Source organism: Lathyrus oleraceus, chromosome 1 (genome assembly GCF_024323335.1).
Source record: "Lathyrus oleraceus cultivar Zhongwan6 chromosome 1, CAAS_Psat_ZW6_1.0, whole genome shotgun sequence".
In the NCBI taxonomy this organism is placed as follows: domain Eukaryota; kingdom Viridiplantae; phylum Streptophyta; class Magnoliopsida; order Fabales; family Fabaceae; genus Lathyrus; species Lathyrus oleraceus.
In genome coordinates, this window is record NC_066579.1 from 342,263,167 (window position 1) to 342,281,746 (window position 18,580).

Here is an 18,580-nt window from a genome sequence, read left to right on the forward strand (position 1 = left end):
TGACGCGTTCGTACACTTGCGAAACACCGCATCAAGTTTTTGGCGCCGTTGCCGGGGATCAATTTCGTCAAATTTCATTTTCCTGTTGTTATTTCGTTTAGACTTAGGCTATTTCCCGCCGGTCAATGCGAAGAACTTGTAGCACCGGAAGTTTAAGCTTAGTATACCCTCTGGCGGAACCTGAACGTTACGCTCGCGCACGTTTATTCTTTCATAGAATTAAGAGAGCTATGGCCGAAGATCAAAACCAAAGACCTCTTAAGGACTTCACTCAACCATCTAACGAAGAACCTATTTCTAGTATAGTAAACCCAACCATACCAGCTAATAATTTTGAACTTAAACCATCCTTGTTGCAACTAGTGCAACAGAGACAATTCGCGGGTCTCGCTACCGAGAACCCAAACCAACATTTAAAAATATTTCTTCAATTAGCAGATACTTTTAAAACCAATGGAGCTTCTCCTGAGGCAATACGTTTAAGATTATTCCCTTTTTCCCTCAGAGATAAAGCCCTATCATGGTTAGATTCCCTTCCACCCAATTCCATTACGACTTGGGATAACCTTAGGAGAGTTTTTCTTGCTAGATATTTTCCCCCGAGTAAGACCGCCGTTCTACGAAACCATATAACTAGATTTACCCAAAACCAAGGAGAATCGCTATTCGAAGCTTGGGAGAGATATAAAGAGTTGTTACGAGCATGCCCACATCATGGCTTAGAAAATTGGTTAATCATTCAAACCTTCTATAATGGACTTCAATATAACACAAAGATGACCATCGACGCTACCGCAGGCGGTGCTCTGATGAACAAACCTTATCCTGAAGCTAGTTCCCTCATCGAAGATATGGCTCAAAACCATCAATCATGGGGAGTCGAACGAGCGACAGTTAAGAAGAAGGAAGCCCAAGGAGGAGTGCATGAACTAAGCTCTATAGACATGATGCAAGATAAAATGGACGCATTAGCCCTCAAGGTCGAGCATATGTGCATAAACCCGAATACTGTAGCCGCAGTTTCGTCGGATTGTGAGATATGTGGAACCAAAGGACACCAATCTGCAGAATGCAGTCTATTAAACGAAACCCACTTTGAGCAAGTGAACTACACCCAAGGGAACCATACTCGAATACTTATAACCCTGGATGGAGGAATCACCCGAACTTCTCCTATAAAAACAGTAACCCTATTCAAAATAATGCACCTCCGAGACCTAGTTATCAAGCCCCTAGATCAAATCAACCTATGCAACCTGTGCCACCAAAGCCGAGCCTTGAGAAAACTATGGAAAATTTTATCACCGCTCAAACCCAACAAAACAAGGAGTTCATGAACCAAAACATTCATGTTAACGAATTGATTACTCAGTTAGGAACCAATGTTGACCAAATAGTTACTCATACTAAAATGCTTGAAACCCAAATCTCTCAGGTAGCTTTAAACCAAGCCCCTCAGACTACTCCTGGAGGACAATTCCCTGGACAACCTCAACAAAATCCGAGAGGACAAGCCAATGCCATTACCCTACGAAGTGGGAACGCTTATGATAAGCCACCAAACCCTAGATTGAGTGAATCCGAAACTTCTAAGGAATGTACCAAACCCCCAGACGAAGTAAAGGAACCAGAGGAATCTGAAAACCAGGAAGGTCGAGATAAAGGAGAAGAACCTAAAGATAAAACTTACGTACCACCCCCACCATATAAACCACCTATACCATATCCGCAAAGACTCAAACAAACCCAGATCAATAAACAGTATCAAAAATTTATTAAAGTTATAGAAAAACTTCATGTAGAAATCCCTTTCACAGAAGCCATCACCCAAATACCTTTTTATGAAAAGTTTCTTAAAGACATCCTTACCAACAAACGTAGACTTGACGATCCGAAGCCTTTGGAATGTAATGCTATTTCCGAGGACAAATTAGCAAAGAAAGATAAAGATCCTGGAAATTTCTCCATTCCTTGCCTTTTGGGTAATCATGTCATCGAAAAAGCTTTTCTAGACTTAGGAGCTAGTGTGAGTTTAATGCCTCTAGCAGTTTGTGAGAGATTAAACTTAGGAGAATTACAACCCACTAAGATGTCACTTCAGTTAGCCGATAGATCTGTTAAATATCCCATAGGCATTTTAGAAGATGTCCCTATTAGGATAGGTCAGTTATTTATCCCTACTGATTTTGTTGTCATGGACATCAAAGAGGACAATGATATACCAATCCTTCTAGGTAGACCCTTCTTATCGACTGCAGGAGCCATAATAGATGTCAAGAAAGGAAAGTTGACATTTGAGGTAGGCGACGAGAAAATAGAATTTATACTTTCGAAATTTCTTATGGCACCTGTGATGGGAGACTCGTGTTATGCCTTAGATATCATTGATGAATGTGTTAGAGAATTAGAACAAAAAGAAATTATAAAAACAATTAAGTTACCATCAACCCCCATAAAGGAAGATGATGACTTTAAAGAACCTTACATCGATGATAACCTTTACGAATGTTTATCCCTTACCCCGGATCCTATGCCATGCCCTAAGAAACCAACCTTAGAACTTAAGGAACTGCCTAAGAACCTGAGATATGAGTTCCTCGATGAAAAGATGAACCGTCCAGTTATAGTTAGTGCTACCTTGAGCCAAGAGGAAACGAACCAACTTTTAGACGTTTTACGAAGATATCCCTCAGCCTTAGGATATAATATCTCTGACCTGAAAGGTATAAGCCCATCCGTATGCATGCATTGGATTTCGCTCGAAGAAGATTCAAAACCCTCTAGGGAACATCAGAGAAGAATAAACCCTATAATGAGTGATGTTGTTAAAAAGGAAGTTCTTAAGTTACTTGAGGCAGGTATAATCTACCAGATCTCGGATAGTAAGTGGGTGAGCCCTGTGCATGTAGTACCTAAAAAGGGAGGCATCACCGTCGTGCAAAACGATAAAGGCGAACATGTAGCAAAACGTTTAGAAGGAGGATGGCGGATGTGTATAGATTATAGAAAATTAAATAAAGCAACTAGGAAGGACCATTTCCCTTTACCATTTATAGACCAGATGTTGGAGCGTCTAGCTAGACACTCTTACTTCTGCTATCTAGATGGATACTCTGGATTCTTCCAAATACCTATTCACCCTGAAGATCAAGAAAAAACTACCTTTACATGCCCTTATGGAACTTTTTCCTACAGACGAATGCCATTCGGCCTCTGTAATGCCCCAACTACTTTCCAACGCTGCATGATGTCAATCTTCGCAGATTACCTAGATGAGATCATGGAAGTGTTTATGGATGATTTCTCGGTTTGCGGATTTGATTTCCACGATTGCCTTGCTAACCTTGAGAAAATCCTGGAGAGATGCGTGGAGGTGAAACTCGTGCTAAATTGGGAAAAATGTCATTTCATGGTAACTGAAGGAATAGTTTTAGGACATATAGTTTCCGAAAAAGGTATAGAGGTAGATAAAGCTAAAATAGAAGTTATAGAAAACCTAAAACCACCAAAAACCATCAGAGAAGTCCGAAGCTTTCTTGGACACGCTGGATTCTACCGACGTTTTATTAAGGACTTCTCCAAAATAACCAAACCTTTAACCGGACTTTTAATGAAAGATGCTGAATTCATTTTCGACGAAAAATGTAATGACACGTTTAATCTTTTAAAGCAAGCATTAGTATCTGCACCCATTATGAAACCACCCGATTGGTCGGAACCTTTTGAGATAATGTGCGATGCTAGTGATTACGCAGTTGGATCCGTTCTAGGACAAAGGAAAGATAAAAAATTACATGCCATTTATTATGCCAGTAGAACCCTAGATGCTGCCCAACTTAACTATGCAACAACTGAAAAAGAATTACTTGCTGTAGTTTTCGCTATAGACAAATTTAGATCTTATCTAGTAGGAGCAAAAATTATTGTTTACACCGATCATGCTGCCATTCGTTACATATTAAGTAAAAAAGATGCCAAGCCCAGGTTACTCCGATGGATTCTATTACTACAAGAGTTTGATTTAGACATAAGAGATAAAAAAGGCACTGAAAATATAGTAGCCGATCACCTTTCTAGGCTAGAACATCTAAAACCTGAACTAGTACCCATAAATGATGATTTCGCCTATGATAGACTGATCGCTAGAGTAGAAACCATTGAAGACAATAACCTAGATCCTTATGAGCACCCCCAAAATTCCTTAGCAATAAGTAACGTACCCTGGTATGCAGATTTCGTTAATTACCTAGCTGCTGATATAGTACCCCCTGATCTTGACTACCACCGCAAGAAGAAATTCTTCCACGATGTGAGAAACTTCTATTGGGACGAACCGCTCCTTTTCAAAAGGGGTAAAGATGGCATTTTTCGCCGTTGCGTTCCAGAAGAAGAGGTAAATAGTATTATCGAGCATTGTCATTCTGCACCCTATGGTGGACATGCGAGCACCTCTAAGACATACGCCAAGATTCTTCAAGCTGGCCTATTCTGGCCTACCATGTGGCGTGATGTCTATGCTTGCATTGTCAAATGTGATAGATGCCAACACACTGGAAACATTTCAAAACGAGATGAAATGCCCTTAAGAAACATTCAGGAAGTAGAACTCTTTGACGTATGGGGTATAGATTTCATGGGACCTTTTCCACCATCCTTAGGAAACAGGTATATCTTAGTAGCCGTAGACTATGTGTCTAAGTGGATTGAAGCTATAGATGCACCCACAAACGACACTAGGGTAGTAATCAAATTATTTAAAAACTATATATTCCCTAGATTTGGAACATCACGTTTAGTCATAAGCGATGGAGGATCACACTTTATATCGAGAATATTTGACAAACTTTTAAGAAAATATGGAGTTAGGCATAGAGTAGCAACACCGTACCACCCACAAACTAGTGGCCAAGTAGAAGTATCTAATTGGGAGATAAAACAAATCCTAGAGAAAACTATTTCTATTTCTAGGAGAGACTGGTATCAGAAGCTTCAAGAAGCATTATGGGCCTATAGAACCGCTTTCAAAACCCCTATAGGAACTACTCCTTACCAACTAGTCTATGGAAAATCTTGTCACTTACCATTCGAATATAGAGCATAAGGCCTATTGGGCCATTAAAACTTTGAATTTAGACTACCTAGCCGCTGGAGAAAAGCGTACCCTAGACATTCATAAATTAGAAGAGCTTAGGCAATCTGCCTACGAGAATGCAAAAATATATAAAGAGAGGACAAAAGCCTATCACGACAAAAGAATAGTAAAGAAAAACTTCAATATAGGCGATTCTGTTCTCCTTTTCAACACTAGGTTGTGACTCTTCCCTGGAAAGCTACATTCAAGATGGACTGGTCCTTTCGAAGTATCCAAGATTCTGAGATCCGGAGCCGTAGAAATCAAGAACGATACCTGTAGTCCATTCATTGTAAATGGACAAAGACTGAAGCTCTACGAAGGAGGAGACATTCCAGCATACTACTCGAGCCACACCCTGATTGATCCACCAATTCCTACTACTACAGGTGTATAAATTCTAATCGTCAAGCTATTCACGTTAAACAAGCGCTGCGTGGGAGGCAACCCATGGTTTTTCTTTCATTTTACTTTTTCGCATTTATTTAATTTTATTTTTATTTTTATTTTATTTGATCATATTTTGCATTAAGACTAAGATTTGAATGGTTTGTATTTTCAGGATCACTTTCTTAACTTTTACCAAGATGCAGGATTTTGATGACATGCATGTGGCCTATAGAGATAATGCTCAGAGGGAGCGTTACATCGCTTTGTATCAGCGTCCTATGGCACCCACACGTTATCCTGACCAGCACTGTATGGAGGCACTGGGTATCGAGCCTAGTATCCGATTCCTTAGCCACCAGCTTCACTGGGACGAGTTTGCTGATGATTTGAGTAACACATATAGGAACCTGACTTTAGAGTTCCTGAGTTCATTCGACTATGACCCATACTCTGGACCAGATGGGTATGCTTCTTTCAGGCTTTTCGGGGTTGAGTACTCCTTCAGCCAGAAAGAGTTCGGCGACTTATTGGGTTTCCAGACTACTCCTGATGCTATCCCGGAGACACCTATAGGATATTTCCTGGGTAAGGAAGTGGAGAAGTTTTGGAGTGATATATCAGGTGGCGGAAGCCAGGATCCATCTATGCAGTTGTCTCATGTCATACATAACCCCGCCTTCAGATACTTTCAGATGATATTAGCACATTCCTTCCTGGGAAGACCGGATGCAGAGGCACTACTGAGTGAAGAGGAGATCTTCCTATTATTTTGTGCATCCCAGTCTTGCCCAGTAGCATGTGGGAACTTTTTATTAGACAATCTCAGCGGTATCTCCAGATCCACTGAAGGAGTCATCCATGTTGGTGGAATCATCACACAGATTGCTGTCGCTTTAGGTCTGTCTCACAAGCTGTTGCATCTTCGGACCTACTGTGGATACACTACCATGGACATCGATTTCTGTTTGACCAGAGGATTGATGAGGAGAGCCTCTTTCCACCCATGTCAGTTCCGATTGCTAGTCGATAGTGAGGCTATCCTTTATTTCACACTGCCAGACCCTATGATGACCAGTGTGCATGATCCAGCGAATTGGAGTTATGCTCTAGAGGGCCAGGGAGAGACCGTCGAGGCACCAAGATCGCCACTCGTTGCTGAATACACGCCTACACCACCATCTCCTAGAATCACTGTTTTCTCTAATAATCATTCATTGCAGACACCCGACATACGCACCTAGATTGCTGAGTGTTGTAGAGAGATCGCAGCGCTTAGACAGGAGGTGGCTGACCTAACTTTACAAATGGGAGTGTCTAATCTCACCCATGCTACTGAAGCCGATTGTCTATACCAGGAGATCGCAGAGCTCAGGCAGGAGATAGCCATGCTCCGTGGATCCACTCAGGCAGACGACACCCCTACTACCTGATCTCACCATTTCGTTTCATTTTATTTCTCTTTTATATATTTCTCGTATTTGCATTACTCATTTTATATTATCACATTTGAATATTATATAAACTACTACTATACATTAGTATTTCTATTTTTATCTATATATGTTTTATATTTATTTTATTTGCATTTTAATTTTTCAGTTATTTATTTATTTATATTTAATTTCTGTTTTTGTTTTTGTTTCAGTTTCACTTTTTTTTTCGTTTTTACTTTTATAAAATTATGCAAGTCAAAGAAACTAGGAGAATCACAAGACAAATGCTATCCAGACCCCTCAAAGCCAAAAGACAAGAGAAGCCCAAACCAAAGGACCAAAATCTAGCCCAGCCAGATTTTGCCTTGTGGCGCCCGCCATAGGACCTGTGGCGCCCGCCACAGCGTCTGTAAATGGTCGGGGCAGACCCCTTTTCTTCACCATTTTTTGCAACTTACAACCTCCCAAACCCATTTTTTCACCTTGGAAAAACATCCTTGAACCCAGAAAAAGCTCATACTTTCCTAACCACCACACCACACAAATCATTATTCCACTTTCCATTTTCAATTTCATCCGTCGGATTTTGTAAAAATCCAACCTTTTCACCAACCACTTCATCTTCTTCAAGAGCATTCAAATGGAGTTTAACGGATTCATTCTTCGAGGAGGGAAACCGGGGGAGAGACAAAGAAAAATTATTAAACGGTTGCAAAATCGGGAAATCCTCCCGACAAGGTATGTTGACGAAAACTATCTCTACACTTTAGGTATCTACCATAGCATTTTCCATTTATTAGACAACTTAGGTTTGCATAATTTCTTTATCAACAAAGAACCCACCTATGAGCGGTTGACAATCGAATTTTTAAGTTCCTTAATTTATAGTGTCAACCCTAACACTGCTAGCACAATTGGTACTGTCAAATTTAGAATGTTTGTTGTTGAATACCAATTCAGTACCGACGAACTAGCCAGCTTGTTAGGGATCCCTCATGGGGAAGGTGCTATTTGTGAGGCCCCTTTGGATTCCGAATGGTCTGTTGAGGTATTTTCCTTCTGGGAGCGTTTATCAAACATTTCCATAAACTCTTTTGAAGGAGTTCTTGCCTCAACTATCCATAACCCGGCCATCAGAGTTTTTAGATATCTGTTGGCATGCACTATTTTTGGCCGGGAGAATCCATATAAGGTTAATGCTAGAGAGCTTCTATATTTGCAAGGAAGCCTCACAAATAGGCGAATTAATTTGGTTCCGTTCATGCTCGCCCATATGATTTTAACTCTGAATAAAGCGGGACCGATTTCTTTTGGTGGATTGATTACGTCTATTGCTCGGGCACTTAACCTGAACAATGAGATGGCTACCCTAGACCCCTTGCCTCCTCGCACATTTAACTTAAAATTTCTGAGAGACATGAAATTGTGCCGCTCAAGGAGAGAAGGAGGTTATACACTTATGGTTCATGGTGTAGCCATCCCATCTATTATTCTATCTTGCACTAGACGTACAGATATACGTGATGAGAGGAATTGGACCTACGATTTAGATGCTCCACCTGTTTTGGGTCCTCTTCCTCCTAACATTCCTGATGAGGTGGGACATGTCACCGATGATGAATATGATCGGAGAGAGAGATCTCCCGTACCACATGTGTCCCCCCATCATCCTTCACCACCACACACCGCACCATCTTCTTCTTCTTCTGCAGGTACCACTCCTGGCTTCTATATTACAGAGGAGATGTGGCGTGACCACCTGGCTAGAGAGCAAAGGCGTGACGACCTACTCTCTACCCTCCAGCAACAAATGACGGATAATATGAACTTCATGCAAGAATCGCAGCGGAGGTCCAACAGGTCCTATGACACTGTTCTACAGTCTCTGCAAAAGATCACAGATTCACAAGCCCGTCAGCAACAATACCACCAGAGACACATGGCACTAATTGAAGCCACTCAAGGTTCCATTATAGGTAACCTTCGAGAGGTGAGGACCGCTCAGGATGCCCTGCAGGCGAGGATGGATCAGAGAGACCGTCGTCATACTCGATCACGTCGTCCACCTCAGGATGGCGAGGGCACTAGTGGTCAGTAATAGGTTGCCAGGTAACTCTTCCTTATCTTATTTCGAAACATTGGGGACAATGTTCGATTTAAGTGTGGGAGGAGACTCTATCGTCTTTTCTTTATTGCTTTTCTCGTTTATCGCTCTTTCTTTGCTGTTTTTAGATAGTTTATTTCCTTTTAGTTGTTTATTTTGCTTTTTAGTATAATGCATGAGTCTGACGAGTCACCAAATATAGTAGATCCTTAGTACAATCCTACCTCCCCATACCTTTAGCCCCACCAAATTTTTTTGCAAAAGAAAATAGTGTTATTTCGAAAGTTTTCAGGTTTTAAGGACATGTTTTGAGTAAGGATGTAGTGACTTGGGAGAACTTTGCGAAACATCAGTATCTGTTTTAGCACCATAAGCTTCATAAATATAGGAATCATTCCCGAAACCCCATATACCATGTTCTTAATCATCATTTCCGTATAAGTCCTTAGTAGTTTATCTCAGCAGTCAGCTCCGGCCTACGCATCCTCTACGTAGGGGACCGATGCAAATAAGTGAATGATCCAGAAAAAAATAAAAAAATAAAAGAAAGCAAAAAGGCAACTCCGGTATAGGTGACCCTCACAAAGTCATTTAAACCAAACAATTGTAAAAAATTGCTACAAAAAGAAAAAGAAAAAGAAAAAGAAAAACAGTACCCACTGCTAGTTGGTTCAGAGGTATCTGGCACTGAACTCGGTAGGGCGGATTACGATCCGATCCCCCACAACTACAGTTGGGTCCAATAAAAGGGTTTACACATATTTATGTGCCAGAAAACCCCAAGCTCTGATCATAATCACTAACAGGCCACTCTACTATGAAGCATGTACGGATAACGGGCTTAATGTGATTGCGCCTGAATGAAAAGGACACAAAAGAGATGAAGAGGCAGGCCTAGGTATTGTGGGATAATATGGGTTGGTTAATATAGGAATGAAGTTTATGTTCGTATTCGCGGATTAGTGTCATCATGATACCCTTAGTTCACTCAGTTAGTACCTATCACTGCATCCCGACTTGAACTTAGAATTTTTACCTATAGCACTCGTTTACACCAGTTTTTCTTTTATGAGCTTTTTAATGTTTTGCTTGAGGACAAGCAAAGGTTTAAGTGTGGGAGAGTTTGATCACACTAAAATTTACGTATTTTCTACTCCGATTTCACATGCATTCTAGCTGTTTTATTATCATTTTGTTGTGTTATTGGTATGTTTTCCTTTGTTTTCAGGTTTTCACTTTAATCGGAGCCCCGATCGAGAAAAGGAGCGAAAAAGTGCCAAAAACCCTAAAATTCAGCATTTTGCTCTTATGGCCTACCCAATGGCGGGCGCCACAGACCAAGCCATGACGTGTCAAATTCAACTTCCATCAACTCCCACGTTTTCCCACTACTTCCACTAAGGCGCCCCATATTGTGCTTGTGGCGGGCGCCACAAGAGGAAAAACGGTTCCCTCCTATTTTCAAGTTGAAGGGCATCCAAGTCATTTCCATCTTTTTACTTGCCTATAAATAGAAACGCGAATTCACTTTTACAATCATCCAAACTTAGAGCAGAGGCAAACTCAGAAGCAACTTTGTTTCACTTAGGCATATATTCAGTATTTTATAGTGGTAATCGCTTCGCGTTGGAGTGTTACCACAATCGTGTAATCAAGTCTGTGATAGAGTCTATAATCGAGTTTGGAGCACTTTGGAAGGAAGTTAATCCTGCCGCCAATTTCTTTTCCGCATTGCAATTTACTCAGCCCTCCGATTGGAGCAGGTTTTTATTACTTGTCTTTACTTTATTTATTTCTCGCACTCGCCTTTACTTTATTTATTTCCCGCACTCGCTTTTATTTTATTTATTTCCCGCACTCGCTTTTACTTTATTTATTTCTCGCACTCGCTTTAAATTATTTATTTCCTCGGACTCGCTTTACTTTATTTATTTCCTCGCACTCGCTTTACTTTTATTTATTTCCTCGCACTCGCTTTAAATTATTTACTTTCCGCACTCGCACTACTTTTATTTACTTTCCGCACTCGCACTACTTTTATTTATTTTAATGCACTTTTACTTTACCATGTCTAGCTAAATTTATAAGGTTAGAATGTAAGGATCATAATTGAACCGATAATCTGTACAATTGTTCGTAGAAACACTTAAGGGCTATTTTAACTTTCAAATTAAGTTTTCCCGCACTTCAATTCCATTGGGTAAGATCGAAAGCCGTCCAACGTCTTTTTAAACTTAATTGTTTTTGACTATTTCAAAAACAGCGAAAGCGCTTTGTTTAGTTCATTAGGAGATTTTAACATTAAGAAGAAAAGAGATTTTAAAACTATTTTCGGACGCGTTTATAAGTTTAGAGTCTGGTTTGTAAGAACCTCTTTTGGTTAAGAAATCCAGGTTATAATACCTTTCAACTTAGTCAAGATACTATATTTCTTAAAAATAGGTTTACTACTCTAACGCAATGCGCGCCTTTTTATAAGTGACAATAAGAGGGTTTGATTAGGGAGTAAAACTTGGTTCTGAATACACGAAAGCGACAGTTCCTGTTAAATTAGTTCTTTTCAAAGTAGGAAACACTGCCCATAAGTAGCTCTACTAGCAAGTACTTGGATTATCAATTAATTACGTGAATTACATTCGACCTTGTCTTTATTAATTAATCTTTATTCAACACTTTACTTTTCATTGCACACTACAAAAACACCTATTTTGATTGTCTTTGATAAACACCATAACAATAGATAACGATAGATTGACACTTGGTCTCTATGGATTCGACAATCTTTTATATTACTCTGACGCGTTCGTACACTTGCGAAACAGCGCATCAATATAAAATTGTTGCAATCATATATATTTGCGAATGATATAGTAAGTTCCTTGAAAATAGAAATAAACAAACAAGCATTGCATTTCATGCATCATTTGCATAAGCAGGTTTCTCTTTCGCCAGATGTCTCATTGGTGTTTCTTTTGTGCTTCAGCCAAGCTGACTCATCGGTACAACACTCGCACCAATCATCTGAGAATCATGGAATATCTCGAGCAAGAGAACAGAGAATTGAAGGACGAGATTGCCCGACTGACTGCCATGATGGAGTTAGTGTTGGCTGCTCAGAGCCTATCTTATCCAACGCCTGCAACTCCTCCTTAGAGGACGGTTATTTCAGAGGTGGCTACATCTACCATGCCTGCGGCTACCACTCATTTCAAACCTACCATGCCCGCCGGATTCCCGTGGGGAATGCCATCCAACTTTATGCCTGAAGGCTTCGCGCCTACCTTTTCTTCCATGCCGACATCTAGCTCGGTCATGTCTGTGCCACCTCCTGTTGTGCACACCTTACCTCGAGTAGAGAATACCATTTATCACTCCGAGCCGTCTGAGGGTCCGGATGTTTACGAGAAAATGGATGAAATGAAGGATCAATTTCTTGAGTTGCGCAAGGAATTGAAGACACTAAGGGGTAAGGATTTGTTTGGGAAAAGTGCTGATGAGTTATGTTTAGTGCCAAATGTGAATATCCCAGTGAAGTTCAAAGTGCCTGACTTTGAAAAGTATAAAGGGAACACATGTCCACTCAGTCATCTAGTGATGTATGCCCGCAAGATGTCTACCCAAACTAACAACGATCAACTGTTAACTCACTACTTTCAAGACAGTTTGACCGGGGCTACGCTCCGTTGGTACATGGGGTTGGACAGTGCAAGCATTCGCACTTTCAATGACTTAGGGGAGGCTTTTGTCAAGAAATACAAATACAATGTGGATATGGCACCTGATAGAGACCAACTGAGGTCTATGTCTCAGAAGGATAAAGAGACATTTAAAGAGAACGCGCAAATGGATGGAATTGGTTGCTCAGATCACTCCTTATTTGGAGGGAAAAGAGATGATAAAGATCTTTCTGAAAACTTTGAGTTCATTTTATTATGAACGTATGATTGCTAGTGCCCTCAGTGACTTCACCGAAATGGTAAACATGGGGATAAGGCTTAAGGAAGGTGTCCGAGAAGGACGTTTGTCAAAAGATGAAGCATCATCAAGTAAGAGGTATGGCAGTAGCTTTGGAAAGAAGAAAGACAGCGAAGCTAATGCAGTAATCAGTGAGAGGCAGAGGAGGCATCAAATCAGGAAGAGTCAACCACCCCATCAACATTATCATTAAGTATCTTTAGTTATCCCTGTATTCTCTAATAATCAATCAGTACCAATTCAACAACAACAATGTCAACAACAACAACCGCAACAACGAGCAAACACCTACAACATCAAAAATACCAACAATCATCATCAACAAAAATTCTAGAGGAATAAGGTCTCTTTTGACCCAATTCCTATGTCATACGCAGAACTCTATCCATCTTTGGTTCTCAAGAACCTAATCCAACCAAGGAACCCGTCGCAAATTCTAGAACCACTTCCGTGGTGGTATAAACCTGAACTCCGTTGTGCTTTTCATCAAGGGGCACTCGGACATGATATAGAAAATTGCTATCCACTCAAGTATGAGGTTCAGAAGCTGATGAAGAGTGGAATGGTGTCCTTTGAGGACCGTGCGCCAAACATGAAAGCAAATCCATTACCCGCCCATGGAAATTATGCTATTAATATGGTGGAGGGTTGCCCTGGCGAGTTTAAGGTGTTTGATGTTCATTTTATCCGGAGGTCCTTAGTGGAGATGCATAAGGAAATTTTTATGGTGAGTAATTGTGAGCATGACCATGATGGTTGTGCGGTTTGCAGTATTAATTCAAGGGGTTGTGAAGTTGCGAAAAGGGACATCCAACGAATGATGGATGAAGGTATGAATCAGATTGTTCAATCTCGTCATGTAGATGATGATGTAAATGTCATAATGCCCATTTTCAAGCAGCCAGAGAGATTGGTAATTCAATACGATAGCAACAACAGTAACAATGTCAACAATAGATCAGTATCGCCGTTGGTTATACGGTTAACGGGTCCAGTCCCATATTCATCTGATAAAGCTGTTCCGTATCAGTATAATGCTACAATGATGAAAGATGGTCAAGAGGTCCCGTTACCTACGACTAGTTCTATAGTGAGCATTACTGATGTTACAAAGGTGACCCGAAGTGGTCGTGTGTTTGAGCCGGTGTTCCCAAAGGATAAAGAAGAATCAGTTGTTAGTAAGAATGTAGAAGTGCCTGATGTGGATCCTATTAGTGCTTCAAAGGGTAAGTCTGGTGAATCCAGCATTTTGAAGGCTAATGATGATGATGAGGTACTTCGATTGATCAAGAGAAGTGAGTTTAATATGGTGGAGCAGCTGCTCCAAACCCCCTCAAAGATCTCAGTGTTGTCTCTGCTCATGAACTCAGAAGCACACAGAGAAGCACTACAGAAAGTTCTCGAGCAAGCTTTTGTGGAATATGATGTTACAGTGGATCAGTTTGATCATATTGTGGCTAACATCACTTCCTGCAACAATCTCAACGTTTGTGATGAAGAACTCCCTGAGGAGGGTAGAAATCATAACTTGGCTTTGCATATCTCTATGAACTGCAAAGATGATGCTTTGTCGAATGTGCTTGTTGACACCGGGTCTTCGTTGAATGTACTGCCAAATTCAACATTGTCAAAGCTATCATATCAAAGAGCGCCTATGAGGTTTAGCGGTGTAATCATAAAAGCTTTTGAAGGTTCACGCAAAACAATGATAGGTGAAGTGGACCTTCTAGTTAAGATAGGTCCGAGTGACTTCCAGATTACTTTCCAGTAATGGATATCCACCCGACCTACAGTTGCTTCTTGGGAAGGCCATGGATCCATGAGGCGGGAGCTGTTACCTCCACATTGCATCAGAAGCTCAAATTCGTGAAAAATGGAAAGCTTGTTATCGTTGGCGGGGAGAAGGCGCTGTTGGTTAACCACCTGTCATCTTTCTCTTATGTTGAAGTTGAGGATGAGGTTGGAACTCTGTTCCAAGCCTTATCTATTGCTGCTGAAAAGAGAGTTGGGGCACCTATGTCCTCATTGAAGGATGCAAAGAAGATTGTAGAAGAAGGCAATGTTGATTAGTGAGGGCGTATGGTAAAGGTCTCCGGTAACAAAGGCAAAACCGGTCTGGGTTTTCAGCAAGGTTCATCAACTATAAGGTCTGAAGATATGCAACTTAGCTTCCGTAGCGGAGGGTTCATTCATGGAAATGAACAACACTTAGCTGTTGTGCTAGAGGATGACGAAGAGGAAGACTGCACTAATTTTGTGACGCATGGAAAGGCTTGCAACAATTGAACTGCTGTTGATGTTCCTATTATTTTGAATCGATCTAAGTAATTGCTTTTATATGTTTTCAAAATCCTTCTCCTATCCCTAAGGGAGAAGTGAACATTGTTTGGGCATTTTCAAATTGATCATTAATAAAATTAATTCTATTCATCCACATCTATGATGTTTGTTTTTACTTTTTGCTTTATTCTGAAAATGGTAATCACAAAAAACATAAATAAACAATATAATTGTCCATCTGCATAATATTTGGTCACAAATTCACTTCTCTAAAATCAAAATATCAAATCATTATGCAGGTTGGTTCCTAACCCCATTGAATACAATGATCCTTTTCCTTCTCCAAATTTTGAATTCCTTGTGTTTGAGGCCGATGAGGAAAGTGATGAAGAAGTAAGTGATGAATTATCTCGTCTTCTTGAGCATGATGAAAAAGCCATTCAACCGTTCGAAGAGCAGATTGAGTTAGTCAACTTCGGTTCCGAGGATAATGTGAAGGAAGTCAAGATTGGGTCTCGACTGTGTCCAGATGCGAAGAAGAGGTTGATTGATCTTCTTCGAGAGTATTCAGATATGTTTGCTTGGTCCTATCAAGACATGCCTGGGTTGGATTCTGAGATTGTGGAGCATAGATTGCCGTTGAAGCCAGAATGCCCGCCAGTTAAGCAGAAATTGAGAAGAACGCATCCTGATATGGTAGTGAAGATCAAAGAGGAAGTGAAAAAGCAGATTGACACCGGTTTCCTTGTGACCACTGAGTATCCGCAATGGGTGGCCAATATTGTGCCTGTGATGAAGAAAGATGGAAAATTCTGCATGTGTGTTGACCATAGAGATTTGAATAAAGCCTGTCTGAAAGATGATTTCCCTTTGCCACACATTGATATGTTGGTGGACAATACTGCTAAATTCAAAGTCTTTTCGTTTATGGATGGATTTTCCGGATATAACCAGATCAAGATGGCACCCGAAGAAATGGAGAAGACCATATTCATTACACCTTGGGGAACATTCTATTATAGAGTGATTCCTTTTGGTTTAAAGAATGCTGATGCAACTTACCATAGAGCAATGACTACTCTTTTTCCTGATATGATGCTAAAAGAGATTGAAGTTTATGTCGATGACATGATTGCTAAATCGATTGATGAAGAGCAACATGTTAAGAATTTGTTGAAGTTATTCCAGCATTTGAGGAAGTATAAACTCCGCTTGAATCCCAATAAGTGTACTTTTGGTGTTCGTTCTGGTCAGTTGTTGGGCTTTATTGTCAGCGAGAAGGGTATTGAAGTTGATCCTGCCAAGGTCAAACCAATACAAGAGATGCATGCGCGCAAAACTGAGAAGAAAGTCAGAGGTTTTCTCAGTCGCTTGAATTATATCTCAAGATTCATTTCACACATGACTGCCACATGTGCGCCTATATTCAGGCTTCTTTGGAAAGATCAATCTTGTGATTGGACCGAAGACTGCCAGAAAGCTTTTGATAGTATCAAGGAATATTTGCTTGAACCTACGATTTTGTCTCCACCTGTTGAAGGAAGACCATTGATCATGTACTTGACTGTGCTTGAAGACAATATGGGTTGTGTTCTAGGTCAGCAAGATGAGACTGGAAAGAAAGAATTTGCAATTTACTACCTCAGTAAGAAGTTCACCGACTATGAGACTCGGCATTCTATAGTTGAAAAGACTTGTTACGCATTGGCTTGGGCTGTTAAGCGTCTACGTCAATATATGTTAAATCATACCACTTGGTTGATATCCAAAATGGATCCAATCAAGTATATATTTGAGAAGCCTGCTTTAACTGGGAGGATTTCTCATTGGAAGATGTTGTTATCAGAATATGATATTGAATACCGATCTCAGAAAGCGATCAAAGGTAGTATCTTGGTTGACCACTTGGCTCACCAACTGATTGAAGATTACCAGTCAGTGCAGTATGATTTTCCTGATGAGGAAATCTTGTACTTGAAAATGAAAGATTGCGATGAACCATTTCTTGAAGAAGGGCAAGAACCTGGTTCCCGTTGGGGCATGGTATTTGATGGAGCTGTTAATCAATCTGGAAATGGCATTAGGGCGGTGATTATTACTCCTCAAGGCACACACTTTCCCTTTACAGCTAGATTGACTTTCAAGTGTACAAACAATATGGCAGAGTATGAAGCTTGCATTATGGGACTCGAAGAGGCCATGAATCTCAGAATCAAGTATTTAGATGTCTTCGAAGACTCAGCTTTGGTTGTAAATCAGGTCAAAGGTGAATGGGAGACGAATCAACCCGGTTTGATACCATATAGAGATTATGCAAGGAGGATTTCAACTTTCTTTACAAAGGTTGAGTTTCATCATATCCCTCGAGATGAAAACCGGATGGCCGATGCTCTTGCAACATTGGCGTCTATGATTGTAGTGAAGTATTGGAATGAAGTTCCCAATTTGTCTGTGATGCATCTTGATAGGCCAGCTCATGTGTGTGTTGTTGAAGAAATCAAAGACGAGAAGCCGTGGTATTACGACATCAAATGTTTCCTCCAAAGTCAGATTTACCCGTCTGGGGCATCTTTTAAAGATAAGAAGACTTTGAGAAGATTAGCCGGCAATTTCTACTTGAATGGTGATATACTATACAAGAGAAACTTCGACATGGTTTTTCTCAGATGCGTGGATAGACACGAAGCAGACTTGTTGATGACTGAAGTGCATGAAGGTTCCTTTGGTATTCATTCCAATGAACATGCGATGGCGAAGAAGATGTTGCGAGCAGGTTACTATTGGCTGACAATGGAATCTAACTGTTGCAAGTTTGTGAAGAAATGCCACAAGTGTCAAATATATGCGGATAAGATTCATGTTCCTCCGACATTATTGAATGATATCTCTTTCCTATGGCCCTTCACTATGTGGGGAATTGACATGATTGGCATGATCGAGCCTAAAGCTTCGAATGGACATCGTTTCATTTTGGTGGAAATTGACTACTTCATAAAATGGGTCAAGGCGACATCATATGCGAATGTGACCAAGCAAGTGGTTGTGAGGTTTATCAAGAATCAGATCATATGCCTTTATGGTGTGCCAAGTAAGATCATTACTGACAATGGATCGAACTTGAATAATAATATGGTGGAAGCTCTTTGCAAAGACTTCAAGATTGCACATCATAATTCTTCTCCCTACAGACCTAAGATGAATGGGGTTGTTGAAGCTACGAACAAGAACATCAAGAAGATTATTTAGAAGATGGTTGTAACATATAAG

The 18,580-nt window shown here is 40.5% G+C and overlaps 1 non-coding gene across 1 annotated transcript; it reads right to left on the reverse strand.

The window, feature by feature from the left end:
- Positions 1–614: 614 nt before the first annotated feature.
- Positions 615–721, reverse strand: LOC127116197 (small nucleolar RNA R71). Its single transcript, XR_007801169.1, has one exon. It is a non-coding gene; the product is annotated as a small nucleolar RNA R71 (small nucleolar RNA).
- Positions 722–18,580: the final 17,859 nt, after the last annotated feature.